General features: G+C 32.4%; 1 protein-coding gene across 6 annotated transcripts in view; it reads right to left on the bottom strand.

Annotated features, from left to right (window-relative positions):
• smash (smallish) overlaps positions 1 to 17082 on the bottom strand; it is a 222116-nt gene that overhangs the window by 55007 nt on the left and 150027 nt on the right. Inside the window, exon 2 of one of the 6 annotated variants that reach the window (XM_012293075.2) lies at positions 11114 to 11162. The exons of the other annotated variants lie outside the window; for them this stretch is intronic. The gene's annotated coding sequence lies outside the window, so the exon portion shown is untranslated. The remainder of the gene's footprint in view (positions 1 to 11113; positions 11163 to 17082) is intronic. 6 annotated transcript variants of the gene reach the window in all.

Below are 17082 nucleotides of genomic sequence, written 5' to 3'. Positions count from 1 at the left end.
GAACCCTCGATATACGAGCCGACACTGCCATATTGCACACGTACCATGCATTAAGATACGCCGTGAATCTAAGAGGGACGAACGGAAAGGAGATAGAAGCCCATAAAGATTGGTAGATCTCCCGCAAGGACGAAGAAGACGGAGGAGGATCTGTTCCACTTTTTGCATCGAAAAATTACGACGCAGATTCATCGCTTTTATCGATTGCTAGGTTTCTTTTTTATTTCTAAGAGTTTTAATTCCTTATCCTACAATTTATTTTTTAAATCAAACTAATTGTTCGTGGCTATAATATTAAAACAACCAAAGAAAACTAATTTAAAGAAAAATAAAGAAAACTAACAAAACTAGAAATATTATTATATAATAAGTATTTTATATTCAGCGATCCTTGGCAACAATAATTATAATTAAATTTAAGCTTCAAGTTGCAGTACTAAAAATTTGGTTAAGGTTTCTGACTTTAGAGCTGTAAGTACGTCAGAATATTTATAGATATAACAAGTTGACATTCAAATGGTTAAAATGTTAATTAATAATCACTTTGCATTTAACTGTGGATAATAAATGGTAAAGAAGATTGTGAATATTAATTTAGTATAAAAATGAAAAAATAGATAATAATATTTTTAACGTTTATTTAAGCGAAAACTGTATTACTCTTATTAAAAATAAAATTACCGATTGCAAGAATTTTCTATGATTTTAGAACTAGTATTGTTAGGGATATAAACAACAAAACGAATAACGAACTCAAGGAATTAATTAATTAATGTTTATTGGCAAAATCAAATCGAATAATTTACAATACATGTACAAAACGAAATTGCAAATCTGTTTCGAATATAATATTTAACGGCAACTCAAAGCGTATCTTAAATTATTAATAATTATCTGTAGCCAAGTAACGATTTGTATCGAGGAGCGAACGAACAAACCGAGCGAAAGGACGGTCATCGAAAGCAAGAATGCTCGCAATAGATAAGCCGTAGCGGCCCGAGCCCCGCGCTATCACGTGGCCCTTCCCCCACTCCGGCCTATACAATTGCGAATACCTGGCGGCTTTGCTCTTAGGACCAGCCTGAACGTCTCGGAAAAATTACCAATGCAATTTTTCCGTCCGCGGACCCTCGCCAGATGCAAAGCATCGTCGAAATCGGGGTCGATGGAGGCCTCAGGGGTCCGTCGAAAAACGTCCCCCCTAGCCACGGCCTGAACGGCCCCAGGTTCGCAAAAGCGCCCCTGTGCACGCAAAGAGATCACCGTCCAGGTAGCCAATTAAACGCGAATTTACCAATATTCTGTCTTTCTCTCAAGTTTTTCATTCGCTCCTTTACATGGCTTTCGAACTTAATAATAATGCAAAAGGTGCACAAATGCATAATAACTGAAATAGCTTTTCTTCTCATAACAAATAATTAAAACAATGCAGATAAAGAAAATGTTTTCAATGATTAAACTAAATTTATAATTTTTGCATTTCTACACGTAACAAGTATTAAAAATTAATCTGTAATTAATAGAAAAGGTATTGAATTAATTTATACATTTAAACAAAGGCTATGTAATCTGGAAATTAAAATATTTGAATAGAAGCAAATACGAAATTAATTAAAATATTTAAATAGAAGCAAATACGAAATTAATTAAAATACTTAAATAGAAGCAAATATGAAAATAATTAAAGAACCTACAAAAAAGGGTACCGACTTCATTTATACACCTACATGTGCAAAGAAACAAATTTAAACGCTTGAGCAAACACTGAATTAATTTGAACACCTAAATAAAAGAGGGTCCTGAATAAAACCAGCCAAATGAAAAAGCGTACCGAATAAAAGCACGTAATAAAAGCTCACGAAACGAGGTCACCACGGTAAGCGAGGTCAAGAATTAAAGAGACGAAAAAAGCCAGCGACGAACGTAAAACATATTTCCTTTGAGCCGAAAGGCCAGCAAAACGTTAAGTTTTAATGAGAACGTCGGTCGAAATTACATCTCGTAAAAATAAAATTCACATTCAAGAACCGTTGCACTCGTCGACGATTCGAGAATATACGTAGAGAAATAACCAGAGCAAGAAGATGAGCAAAAGCTAGAAAACGTGGAAAAAATCGAAGGGGGTTCACAGACGGTCGAATACGAGGTCGCAGACAGAAGTTCTGAAAATATCGACGCGATTGCAGCTGGGGGACGAAAAAGCGTGCGAGTCGCACGATAAATTCGCTAATTCGCCACAACAGCCTCGTATTTCCAAGGTCTTACGACCATCTCTAACCATGCGGCTTCTTCGTCCTTTTTTCCTACGACTTATTCACTCTCACGTTTTTATCGCGGCACCCTAACCTTCTTCTCTTAATATTCGAACGTATTTTTCCTTCTCTGCGTAAGCTGTATCGAATTTTATAATAGTTGCAGCGTCTGAGGAAAGAGGATTAAATAAATGGTGAGAAAATGGGGTTTGAACCATATGTGGATATACAGGGAGTATAGACATATATGGATGTACATGGAGTATAGTATATGGATTATTTATAAATTTTATGTGTTTATAGTAAGGTTTAGGAATTTTGGAAAGTTGGAAAGATTTTAGAATTTTTCAGATTTGAAAATTTATGAATTTGGAACACTGATGATTTGGAAATTGGAAATTAATACAGGGTGTCTTACAATTAGTGTGAATTCCTGAAAGGGGGGGTAGCTGACGTGATTCTGAATAAGATTTCCCTTTTGCAAAAATAGGATTTGAAGCTTCGTTTTTGAATAATTAAGGAAAAACATGGACCAATCGGAGCGCGAGGATTACGGTGCGCAGACGCGAGAGCGACGCCTTCGAATATAATGGCTGAGTGGGCGTAATCCTCACGCTCTGATTGGTCCGTGTTTTTCCTTAATAATTCAAAAACGAAGCTTCAAACCCTATTTTTGCAAAGGGAAATCTTGCTTAGAATCACGTCAGCTACCCCCCATTTCAGGGACCTTCACTAATTGTGAGACACCCTGTATAGGCATGTATACAAAAAATTAAAAAATTGTGAGTTTGAATAATTGAAAGCTGAAATCCATTTCTTAAGAATTTGATAACATGTTAATTTATCCATCTCGAAAATTTGTAAATTAAATCAGGGTAAATTTCTACGGTCTTCCCGGCTAACCCAACTGACACAGCCCCGAATCTAAGAATCTTCGTAACACGATCTCCGTTAAAGGGTAAGCCAGAGGCTGTCCCTTTTTTCATTTTCTCCCCGATTCAAGCGTGCAAACACGCCCCTCGTGAAGTAGTGCCGTAACATTTTATGGAACATAAAACGGTGACTTTATGCCAGCACGATTCACGGTCTCAAGTGGATCTTTTATTAATCTACGTCATGTGTTTTACGGTCATCGAGCAGTGACCTAGAGCTCGTCGAATTTCAGTTCGGGCCAAACCAGTTAAGTCGTTCCAGACACCATGAAAATTAATTTCCATTTGATAATCCACTTCGTACCCCCCGCATATTGGACCAATTTTATCACCACCTCGTGTTACTTTTATTACTCCTTTAATCGCCCTCTCGAATTTCATTGCAAACCATTAGAATCCGGGTTTAACGTCGAAATAAAATTATCTACGTATCCTTCTTGAAGGTTCATTAAAACGAACTGAAGACTGCTTAATGCAATATGAGACTTGTCTTCAAGTCTCAATGTCAAGGTTTGGGGGTCAAGGGGGTCAAGGTCTTTACGTCAGAAATATTAAATTTGGTAACGGATTATATTTTAGAAATTCATATTAAATATCGTCGGAAAATATTTGTCTTATTACTTTATTAATTCATGATCGTGCAAATGGATTTGAATTTTACCATTCGTTGCTGAAAAATTTACGAGGTTAAGATTTACAATTTTTATAGGTTATGAAATTCATCTGATGGGAAATTAAAAATAGATACTTTATGTTTTTTATAAATCATATTAGTAATAATAAATATTTTTTTATAAGTCAGATTATAAGTCATTAAATAAATTTTTACATGGTTAACCCAATTTACCTATGTACTTATATTATTTCTAAAAATATGTACCTGTATTATATGAGCGACATTTAAAATATGGTATCTTGCTATTTATATTAGTAGAGTTAAAATAACCTACCCTATTTATACTAGTAGAAAATGTGAACATATGAAATGAACGTAATTAACTAAACAAATGGTTCATTAATTTATAGGTTAGTATAACATGGTTGTACAGAGATTTATAGGATTGGATGCAGGTTGAAGAATGCGATGTCTAAAGAGAAACGCAGATTGTACCGAGCAAAAGGTACACAAGTACCAAAAGAGAAAGAAGGAAGCTGTCAGAAGGATCGATCCTGTAATTACAATATCATAATGGTAATCACTCGTAAGCGTAAGTATGCCACCCAGTGTGGCACAATGAAAAAGGAATACCGCGTTACCTTTCGCTATGCTTTATGCCAATTATATGCCTACTGTCACATACCTTCACAATGCAAACAGATAATTAACTTAACCACCGTGAAACATAGCCTTTCAAAGTACATACAGCTCTAATGAAAGAGCGATCGGTATAATTATTAAAGTACACATCTGAAAAAAATTGAAAAGAAATTATGCATGTATGCATCTAATGCCGTGTCGTCCGTATACTTCGAGTAATGCGGTATTTGAATTACGCCATATTGATTTGCGTCTGTGTTACAGTTTCTCTACTGATTTCTCTATTCTATTGATTTTATCGCGTTACTTTCTATTCATTTCTTTTCGTATACAAATTCTAAAGATTTAAATATGGAGATATTGTGAATGAGGAATTTTTAATTCCTAAGATTTTAATTTTGGAAAGTTTGGGAGGAATTAGTATTGTTTATTGTGAAGTGATTTGAAGAACGTTATGGTTAGGTTAAATTAATGATTAAGTAATTTGGAATATTAAATTGTGTCATTTTTAATTATTGAAGGGTCTGAATTTTTGTGTTTGGGGATTTAGAAATTTTCGAATTTGGAAATTTGGAGATTTAGAAATTTATTTAGGAATTTTTGGATTGGGGTATTTGGGGGTTCAGGGATTTAGGAATTTGGGAATTTATAAATCTACGAATTTGGAGATATGGGGATTTAGAAATTTAGGAATTCTAGACTTGGGTATTGGGGGATTTAGGAATTTAGGAATTTAGAAATCTAGGAATTTGGGGATATAGAAATCTAAGAATTTGGAGATTTGGGGATTTAAAAATTTAGTAATTTAGGAATTTAGGAATTTAGGGATATAGAAATCTAGGAATTTGGAAATTTAGTAATTTAGGAATTCAGAAATTTAGGAATTTTTAGATTTGAATATTTGGAGATTTAGGAATTTAGGAATTTGGTGATACAGAAACTTGGAAGTTTGGGAATTTAGAAATCTTGTAATTTGGGGATATAGAAATCTAACAATTTGGGGATATGAGGATTTAGAAATTATGGAATTTAGAGATTTAGAAATTCAGTAATATAGTAATTTAGAAATTTAGAAATTTCAAGATTTGGAGATTTAGAAATTTTTAGATTTGATGATTTAGAAATTTAAAAATGTAATAATATAGAAAATTGAAAATTCAGAAATTTAGGAATCTGGGGATGTGGAAATCTAGAAATTTGCGGATTTGGGAATTTAGTGAATTAGAAAGTCAATAATGTAGGAATTTGTGGATTTGTTGATTTAGAAATTTAGAAATGTGAAAGTTTGGGAATATATAAATTTCAGGAATTTAAAGATTTGAAATTTGGAAATTTAAGAATTTCAAAATCTAATCATCTAAAAATATATAATAAAAATTTGTAAATCTCGTACTTTAGCAATTTGAAAACGTAAAAAATTTGAAAATTTGGGTACGTGTCCTTATTCGAAGGAAGAGTAGGACGCACCCGAGTGTATAATCAGGTTATTCGATGATTACACGGAGGAACCTTGTAATCCAGTTAGCACGTGGCGAAAGTGGATAGTTAGTCTTGATACGGCCTCGAGACCTGGAATATCGTGCTAGTATTAATAGTTATGACGTCGATTTGTGGTAGCGGGTTTATTACTTTTCCAACGTATTGCGTTCGCTGCGTGTGCATACCGGGTATGAATTATATCGGCTACAAGCACCAGGAGGCAATTCGCATCTCTAGTCATTTTTCTACTACGAATTGATGTTACTAGAGGCACGAACTTGGGAAATTATTAACACGTACGGACGGCTTGAATTATAGGAAATGCTTTTTCATTATGTGTAATGTTACATGTTGGTCATTTCCACTACTCCTTTTAACGTTAACTAAAATTACTTGTACAGTTAAATATTTCACGCGTTGCATGGTAAATTAATTTTCCCTTAATGTTCCTTTTTCATGAGTTTAAAATGTAATAGACTGTTTAATACTGAATTAAATACATAAAGTTACATGTTGAATGTTAATCTCTTTTGAGAAATTGAGGAATGATGTAAAAATATTTAGACAGTTATACTGTTCACATTTCATTATTTTACCATTCGGTATATTGCATGTATTGCTCATGTATTTATTAATCCTTATATTACAAATTTGCTTAATTGTATGTTGTAAATGTAAGAATTTTTATATTGCAAATTACCTTGCTTTCAAAATGCAAATTACTAAATATTTATTTTGAATTATGAATTTTTAAGAAATAACATTAAAATTGAAATAATTTCCAATTTTCTATATTGTTAAAGAAACTTCATATGATTAATTCTTAATTTAAATAAATAAACTCTGAAATCCACTTAGTTTACGCTTAATAAGTGAAAAAATTTGTCAGAAAATTTAAAATCAACAAAATTTAATCAGGTTTCGAATTTTTTCTAATTTTGACACTGTCAAAATGTAATTGTAATTCTTTCTAATTTTTAATATCATGAAAGGAACTTCACACTTATTTGATAAAATCAAATAACAAAATTAGTATTCTTAATAAAGTTTAATATCAAAATTAATGAAGTCTAATAACTAAATTAATATATCTCATAATAAATTTAATAAATATTATCTTACAAATTGTTGCTATAAAAAGTGACACAAAACCTTGTAAAGAAACTATATAAAAGTTATCAGTATATCAGTTTAACATTGTGCAGTTGAAGTTCACCGAATACCGTCTTAATGAAAAGATATACGTGCCATAAATTACTGTATGCGTGTCCGACATGTTTCAATTTTCTTTTCTTTATGCATCGCAATGCTATTTCGCTACGACTTAACAGCATCGCACGCGATCGCGAAAAAGCCACGAAATCGCTTGCATTTTACGCTAGACTTTGTAACCATCTCGTTGCAGCGAGCTGTGCGCGAGTACACTCGGATGAAACGCAAGCTGCCTTTGAATAACACCAATGTTTATATGTATACACTTGATCACTTTCAAAATTCTTGTATTTATAAACTATTGAATTTGTGAGTGTCGGAATTATTAAGATTTTAAGTTTCTAATTTTGAAATTCTGAAATTTTGGATTTTGCAATTTTGAAATTTTCAAATCTTCAAATCTTCGAATTTCTAAACCTCCAAATGTTCAGATCTCCAAATCTTCAAATTTCAAATTCCAAATTTCCCAAATTCCAATTTTGCCAAATTCCAAATTTTCCAAATTCCAAATTTTCTAAATTCCAAATTTTCCAAATTCCAAATTTCCTAAATTCTAATTTTGCCAAGTTCCAAATTTTCTAAATTTCAGGTTTTCCAAATTCCAAATTTCCTAAATTCCAATTTTGCCAAATTCCAAATTTTCCAAATTCCAAATTTCCCAAATTCCAAATTTCCCAAATTCCAAATTTTCCAAATTCCAAATTTCCCAAATTCCAAATTTCCCAAATTCCAAATTTCCCAAATTCCAAATTTTCCAAATCTCCAAATCTTAGAATTTATAAATCTCCAAATCTCCAAATTCCCAAATTCCCAAACTTCCAAATCTCCAAATTACCAAATTACCAAACGAATTTTCAGATTACAAAATTTCCAATTTACCATATTTCCAAAGTCACAACCATCCACTTATCAAGTTCCCCAATTTCCTCTCCAAATTATCGAAATTCTCCACTCACTTAAACCCCTAAAGTTGCAGCCCTTCTACTCTCTCGAACATTTCAATTTCCCAAGTTTCCCTTTCCAATTACCCAAATTTCCAAATAATTAAACTTTCCTATGGAAGCCAGATTTGCTCTTGGCTGTACAGGCGCGCATTCGCTTCGTGAAATACGCTCGCGTCTTCTACGCTCGAGCGAAGAAAATTTCTTCCACGAGCGGCAGAGAAACTAATGGTTCGCTAAATTAATGAAACGATTCGTCTGGACTTATATTCTCGCGAAATGATCGCGAAGCTAGGCGTATTGCGAGCTACGAATCCAGTTCTACCAGCCCAAGGAATTGTATCGCATCAATTCAACTGGACCAGTAGATTTACACTGATTAAATTCCTGTACGTGTGCGATTTTTCTGTGTTTCATTAATGGAGGTACACTCTATTTCGTTAATAATGTAATATCGATTATAACTGGGTGATTGCAATGGGGATGAAAATTAAATTTTGTTCAATTTTTGCTTCCAGCTTAGTTTTCATTAATATGCAATATTGATTTCGTAAACGTTTCAATTATTATTATATTATATTTTGTGATACGTGGAATTTGTATAAAATTTATATACACTTTATAATTTAATATTACAATAATTTAATTGTAATTTCAATATTACACGAACAGAAGTTCGTGTTATGTAAAGTATCAATTTTCAAATAGATCATCGTCGATATTAACATATGTTATTCCTATATGTCAAGAATCACATTAATTACTGTTATGAAGAAAATTATTGTTATAAATACTTTTGAATAAATTTAAATGAAGTACTATTTTATATTTCGAAAAAAGGTAGGGTTATGCTAATATCAAATGTTTCATATATGAAAATATGTAAAAAAAAATGTGAAATGTCTGGTAAATGTACTGAAACAAAATAAAAGACATTATTAAGGTACAACTGACCACAGAATTTCGTTGAAACACAACGTAGCAATAGTGTGTCGATCAGCCGTCTGACTATATACGATCATATACTACTTTCAATTTCGACGCGCTCGAACTCTCATTTTTCACTTAAATTTCTAACACTGCAAATATCTGTACATAATTAACTATAAAACAATTCTAATATATGATTCATAATTTAATAAAATATATATTTAATATTAATTGAATGTAACTTTTATAGATATTCTTGTATTATTAGATTGATAATAAATGTTTATCCTATATTTTAATTCAAGCACAAAGTATAAATTTTGGAAATTAGGATAATTAGTATTTGTTGCATTTAAACGCAATTTTTAGAGTTCCGTATTAACTTGCCCAACATTTATTAAGGTAAACTGTTTACAAGATGCACATGGTGTGTCATTACTTGTATATGTATTATAAGTAGTAAAAATACAAAAAATATTTGTGAGAAATGTGTATTAATATAAAACATATAATAGTACATAACAAGTATAACATAGAGGCTTAGAAACTTGGAGATTTCGAAATTTTGAAATTTCAGAAATTTGGAATTTTGCAAATTAAGGAATTTGAACAGTTGGGAACTTGTAAATCTACAAATTTGAATACTAACTTAGGATTTTGTACATTTGGAAACTTATTAGTTTAGTAATTTGAACACTGGAATACTTGTGGCATTAGAAATTTAAAAATTAGGTAATCTGAGCAATCTGATACTTACAAATTTACAAATTCGTACATTCGAAAGCTTAAACACTTAGAAATACGACAATTTCATTAAACGAACACTGGAGGACTTAGAAATCTATAAAAATTGGAGGTGGACATAACATAAAACCAGTCCTAAAAGAACGAATCAAAATCTGAACATTCGAAAACCTAATTTTGATATTAACAAAAATTAGCTTGCATATCTCTTGTTAAAATTTTAGCACGTGGTTTGTAAACCACATCCGCAGTTAAAGGGTTAACTCACAATAGTATTTAACATATAAATTTAAAATGTCAGCAAAAATTTGGTAGTGAAGGGTTAGAAACATCCAAGCGTACACATGTGTTGTTATTCTAAGGAATCCTACGCTGCACGCGAGTGTACTTATTCTACACGTGTGTGTAGGATGATGCGTGTATGCGTTTGCCCGAGGAGCGGTGGCTAGGTCACGGTCAGGGCGATGCCCTCTTCCCTCGGAAGAGAAGAGAGACTTTACGTCGGATCTCCTCCGTTTCTTCTCCTCCTCCTCTGGTTGCTTGTTCACGCTGAAAGTCTCCTCCTCGGATGATCCACGCATCCGTTCGAGCATATCTTTTGCCGTGGTTCTCGCTCTCTATCTACTACTTTGGTTATGTCGGACCTTTTTGCCTACCACTGTATTTATTCCTTGTTGTTTCTGCGGCTTTCATTAGGAATTGATTCCTAACGTGTTATCTATCGCGTACACGAAACGGATGTCTATTCATAATTTGATAATCACGAGGAAGTGATTCTTATTATCGTGGTTTGTTTCATTTGCTGTGTTCTGGGTTTGGTATGCTGATTGGGTTACAAAGTAATTATTTTGGTGATAAGTGCTTACTAATTATTATTATTTATCTATTTTTATTTATACTGTTTCTGAAGTAGTTATTTTATGCTACCATGTAGCATATACAAACTAATATATTAGACAAATAATTGTTCATACTTTTTTGATAGAATTTTTATAGTAACAAATGAACGAGTCATACATAGCAAAAATTATTTAATAAAGTATAATTATTAGAAATAAATTTTATATTTATGTAATTGTTCATAGATTGCAAAGGTTTCTACGAGTGTTTTTAGAATTAACATTCTGAAATTATTTGAAATTTTTCGATTGGAATTAATACATGGCACGGATCGAAGGAATAAAAAAATTTGAAGTGGATACATCAGTATTTTATTAAGAAAAAATGATAAATTTTTATGATATTAAAAAATGTTATAAATATCTAGTAATTTTGAATAGAATTATATAGACTTGATTTGCAATAATAAATTAAAATTATTAATTTTAGATATACGTTGATAAGTGTTTTGATCTATGTACTTACGATTAAATGACACGGCTTGAATTAATAAATGTGAAACCTGGGTACTCACCTGAAACAAAAATGAGAGAAGAACATTAGTCTTAAGAAGAAAAAACTATGCAAGTGTAATTACATTTAACAAAGTGCACTCATCAGCTAATATAATATTATATTCTTATCAATCAGTACCTCGTAACACAATATGAAAAGTATCAAGCACCCTCCACTAATTGAGAGAATACGAATAGATATACGAATGTAATTCACTGTAATAATTTATTATCCCGTTCCGGTTTACCAGTGGGTGTCTACGCGATCATCTTGTCAAGAAACAGAATGAAAATCATCGATACGAGTCGTCACACCCCCGCGGTAAGATCATCGCGGAAGTCTTTCCTGGTTCGAATGATCGACTTTATTCTACACCGCCCACGTGCACTCGTAAATATAATTTCTCGCTAATCATGCACGCCATGGAACGCCGACTATTAACCACCCAGAGAGCCACGCCGAGCTGCATCTAAACGGTTCCACTGCATCAAGGGTTCGTTTCGTCGAATCATACGAAACGATTCGCGTTTATATACTGAGTGAACCATAAGTAAAGTGCTGCATGTTTTCGTTATAATCTCTACAGATAACTTTGCTTCTCTTTTCGTTGTTTTTTAATTAAGATTAGTTAGATAGGAAGACTCGGTTTTTAGGGAATGTTGGTACGTTGATATTTGATGCTTGTTCGGTGTACTATGATTTGGGAATTCAGTAATACTGTATGTAGGTGGGATAATACATGTATATATATTATAGACATATGTAGATATACACATATTAACGTAGATGTGTGTTATGATTAAGAATAAGATACATGTGTATGTTACATATGTTGTGATTAAGAATAAGATACATGTGTATGTTACATATGTTGTGATTAAGAATAAGATACATGCATATGTTACATATATCAAGATTAAGAATAAAATACGTGTATTACACATGTTATCACTAAATTTTCAAACGAATTCAATTTACAAAGTAGCAAACTTGTGTACCAAATTCGTCAGAGAGTGCAGACGTCCTATTTTCGCTATACATAGTCCACGTTATAACTGTACCCGGGGAAATCGACTAATCGAGGGTAAAGAGTTTCTCCCAGATTTTCAAGAAAACCTATTTCCGTTTGCATTCTCCGAAAGCAACAATGCCTTCTAGCTTACAAACGATCTATTTGAAGCAGCACGATTCCGTGGTATAGAGAGCACGGTTGCTCTATTCGAAGCTAGGGAGAATCGGCCGTGAGACGTCAGCCTATCGGTGTATGCAATCGCGAAACCAGACAGGGGAAGCCCTATAGTAGCTGCACTCTCCCGTATAATGCAGTTATCGCCCTGGCGGGTTACGTTAATTGCATCGCGAGAAAGTGGGGCATCTCGAATTTGCGATCTCTTCCTGTCCTCTCATTCTATCGTTCTTTGCGTGTGCTACCAACAGTACGAACGCCTTATATATACACGAAACTCCCCTTGCTCTAACTTAACACTTTGCACTCCTTAATTTCTTTTATCTACCAACTTGACTTACAAAATAGATAAAGGAGGGTTCATCATAAAAGGTATTGGAATATGATTTTCTTATGACAAATATATCGTTCATTTATCATAAGTAGTAAACAAATTAAATATATGATATAATTCATATTAAATATATTATATTAAATACGTCATATTTAATATATGATATATACATATATTTAATCAATCTATTTATAAGATACTAAAGAAGTGTAATGAACCACATTTGACATAGGAGTGCAAAGGGTTAAGAGTCACCTCTGGTGATTAAAAACTTGAAACATGACAATTTAGATTTTTTTTATAGCTCGAAAGTTCGAATGTTTTAATTTGAAAATTCTAAAATTTGAAAATTTGGAAGCTGAAAAGGCGCAAATATGGTAATTTAAAAGTACAAATGTTTGATACTTCGAAAATTTGATAATTAAAAGAGTCAACTTGTAACTTGAAAATTTCGCAATATGAAAGTTCGAAAATACAAAAATTAGAAAAATTTATAATCTTGAAAGATGAAAGTTATAAAATTTGTTAATTTGAAATTTGACGATTTGTCAATTTGAAACATGAAAATTTTGCAATATGAAAATTTGAAAATACAAAAATTTTTAAAATTTACAAACTTGAAAGATGAAAGTTATAAAATTTGTCAATCTAAAATTTGGTGATTTGTCAATTTGAAACATGAAAATTTAAAAGTTTGGAACTTTAAAAATTAAAAAATACAAAAATTAAGATTTACAAACTTGAAAGACGAGAATTCGAAAATTGAACAATCTGAAAGTATAAAAATAAAAAAATTCAAAACACACGAAAATTTCTAAATTGAAAAAAGTTAAAGTAACCAGAATGTTCAAGTTTACGTATGCGTCCTTATCGAAAGGAAGTCTAGGTTGCATCGAAACGTACACACGTGCATCGTATGCACCGGCAACATGCACCGTCGCGACGATTTATTCACGTCGTTGCCGTGAGAATCGTTCCGTGCATCGGCTCGATTATCGCGACTCACTTTCTCCGTGGACGTAACTCAAATTCTTCGTGGGCATACGAGCGTACTTACTTGGCTCGCGATCATTTATTCCTGTGACCGAATCCTGTGGCGTTCGTGGTAACCAGCAGGGGAAATTAATTGAAAGTGAACGTACGATGCTGGGGTAATTAACTGTGAGGCTATGACGCCAGCCTTTTTGGAAGAATACTACCGTGGCTACCTGTTGTATCCGCTGAAGAAAGTTGTTGGATAATATCGATCATAAAGGAACTGCATTTCGTTGCATCATTATTCAATTTTTAAAGAAAAGATATTGGTAATAAAAAAATGAAGAAAATTGAAAATAATTTATATACACATTTCCTTTTTTTTGAAACAATTTTTTTAACACATGAAAATTTATTTATTATTGTTTTTTAATATTAGAATAAAATTGTTTCATTTTTAAATTTGTTACTTTATGTAATGTGACTGATGCATACATGTATGAATCTTAAATTAAAAATATAATATTATACAGCATTATGTATTAATAAAAATGTAAGTTAACATTTTAATAGAACAAAGTTTCTATTTATTATTTTTCCACATCAAAATTATTATGTGAATTTATTTAAGAAAGATTGTACAAGCATGACATCTTTGAAATGTTCTTTCACATATAACACCACACATACATAAATTATCGAGAACAATAAAAATCAATTTTTATACAATTTTATCAATTTTTGTGCATACTATATTTATGGTACAATATGTTAATAAAGATGTAATTAAATAGAACACAATTGTTTCACTGTTTTTTGTAGTTTATGCATCTCACCTAATGTTCTATATGTATGTTTAACATAACTGATCACGTGTCTCTAAAATGTACAGTTCGTTATAACACAAACTATTATAATATACAACTATTCGAAATCATCTTAGTCTAAGCTTATCGCCGTTCTCTTACGTAATTAATATAATATAAACGCTGCTCAAAATTTTCTTCAACATTTTAATAGTTATTCAACTGTATAAAATTGACGGTGTCGTTGATTGATCACCTCAATGCTAATCAACATGCTAATTACAACCACAACTTTCATCAGCTTGTAATATTCTATGCAGCGGGTTTCAGTTAATTGCGTGAATATTACATCACACGAACTATGTAACCTGTTTTCCAGCACCTTATCGCTTCCATCGATCGTCAAAAGGTACAGACACTTTGCATCCGTGAGAAATGCACCGTGCATCGCGCGACTGGAATCGGTAAAAAAGGTATCGATCGTGATTCGATTCACTTTCACCTTGGTCGTAGCTCGAATTCCATTTGTCAGAATGGAACGGGCGTCGATAAAACGTAATCCATTCAAGCTGTTTCGATTATTTCTTAGTACGCGAGTAACCTAGAAAATCTGGAAATATAGGAATATTTAAGGATATTGGGATATAGGAATATCTGAGGATATTGCACTATAGGAATATCTAAGGATGTCGTGATATCCGAATATATTGTATAGATATGTAAGGATATTGAGATACAGAGATCTGGAGGGATGTAAAGACTCGAAATTGGGAACTTGAAACTGTGAAAATTTTTACTTTATTTAAGTTTGGAAATTTTTAATTAGAAAATTAGGACTTAAGAATGTGGAAATTTGGAAATATATGGAAATTTAAGATTTCAAGAATTTAGGAATTTAGGGATTTTCGAGCTTAGGAACTGAATTTATGAATTTGGAAATTAGGAATTTGGGAAATTAGAAATTCGAGGAATTTGCAATTTGGAGAATTTGGAATTTGGGGAATTTGGAATTTGGGGAATTTGGAATTTGGGGAATTTGGAATTTGGGGAATTTGGAATTTGGGGAATTTGGAATTTGGGAAATGTGGAATTTGGGGAATGTGGAATTTGGAGAATGTAGAATTTGGGGTATGTGGAATTTGGGCAATTTGGAATTTGGGAAATTTGGAATTGGGGGAATTTGGAATTTGGGGAATTTGGAATTTGGGGAATTTGGAATTTGGGGAATTTGGAATCTGGGGAATGTGGAATTTGAGGAATGTGGAATTTGGGGAATTTGGAATTTGAGGAATTTGGAATTTGGGAAATTTGGAATTGGGGGAATTTGGAATTTGGGGAATTTGGAATTTGGGGAATTTGGGAAATTTGGAGAACTTAGAGATATGGAAATGTGGAAATTTGAGCCTTGAATTTGAAAATTTACAAATTTGAACATCTGAAAATTTGTGACTTTTCAACTTAAATATAAATTTGGGAATTCAAACCTTAAGCAATTTGAATAGTTGAGGCGTTAGAACTTTGAGTATTTGAACATTTGAACACGTAGCAATTTACAAATTTGGAAATTGAAAAATTATAAACTACTAAATATTAATTGCAAATTATTAATTATCAATTATAAAACAATCTATTAATCAATTTCCTAGATAAGTGTGCGGTACAGGTATTAATTTTTCTGAGTTACTAAAGCATTCTCTGCCTCTATTTTAAACTAGCATTTCAACCTTAACCTTCCTAGTTGAAACCGCAATGGTGAAGAGTAACATTTAACATTTCCGAAGAGTCAGCTTTCTAAGCAATCTTGTCCGCGTTCCGAATCCCCCGAGGTGATGTAAAATTCATTTTTTCGTCGATCTTCATCGACCTGTTTTGCAATTCTTGCAACTTGTCCGCGATTTCACGCGACTTATAATTATTCATCGATGAATGAGTGTATGTACGGTAAACCTCGGACACGGTACATATATGGAATCCGAATTACGCTGGGGTGAAAGTGCCTCGAATCTTAAAGCCATTCTTTAGAAGTTTCCAGGTAATAATAATAATCTGAGGAAACGTGAAATGATGCGATTTTGTTCATAAATTTTACTTAATCGAAGAGAAAATTTGTTATTATACCTTAGTGTATGAACCAACTGTCTATCAATTTCTTAAGGTGTTACTTCATGACTATTTATGTGACGTTAATGTAATTTGAAATCTGTATGTAGTTAAGAGGTGCATTTCTAGATTTCTGGGTTCTTATGTGGGCTTCTACATCCATAGATTCTGGGATACTTAGATCTTTAGTTTTTTAGATTCGAAGTTCTTTGGATAGATAAATTTTTGGATTATTATTTCTGGATCCATGTATCTGTAGATTTCTAAATTTTTAGATTTTTAGATCTCTAGATATCTATATTCCAAGATTATTATTTTCATAGATCTGTACATCTGTCAATACCCAGATCCCTAGACATCTGGATTCTTAGATCACAATGTCCACAGATCTCTATATCTACAAATACCCAGATCCCTAGGTACCTAGACTCCTAGCTCACTATGACCATAGATCTCTACATCTGCAAATACCCAGATACCTAGTCACCTAGACTCCTAGCTTACTATGCCCATAGATCTCTACATCTGCAAATATCCA

The sequence above is a fragment of the Megachile rotundata genome, chromosome 9, assembly GCF_050947335.1.
Source record: "Megachile rotundata isolate GNS110a chromosome 9, iyMegRotu1, whole genome shotgun sequence".
NCBI lineage: Eukaryota > Metazoa > Arthropoda > Insecta > Hymenoptera > Megachilidae > Megachile > Megachile rotundata.
Note: the sequence above shows the minus strand (reverse complement) of the source record. Positions and strands in the feature narration are given on the sequence as shown.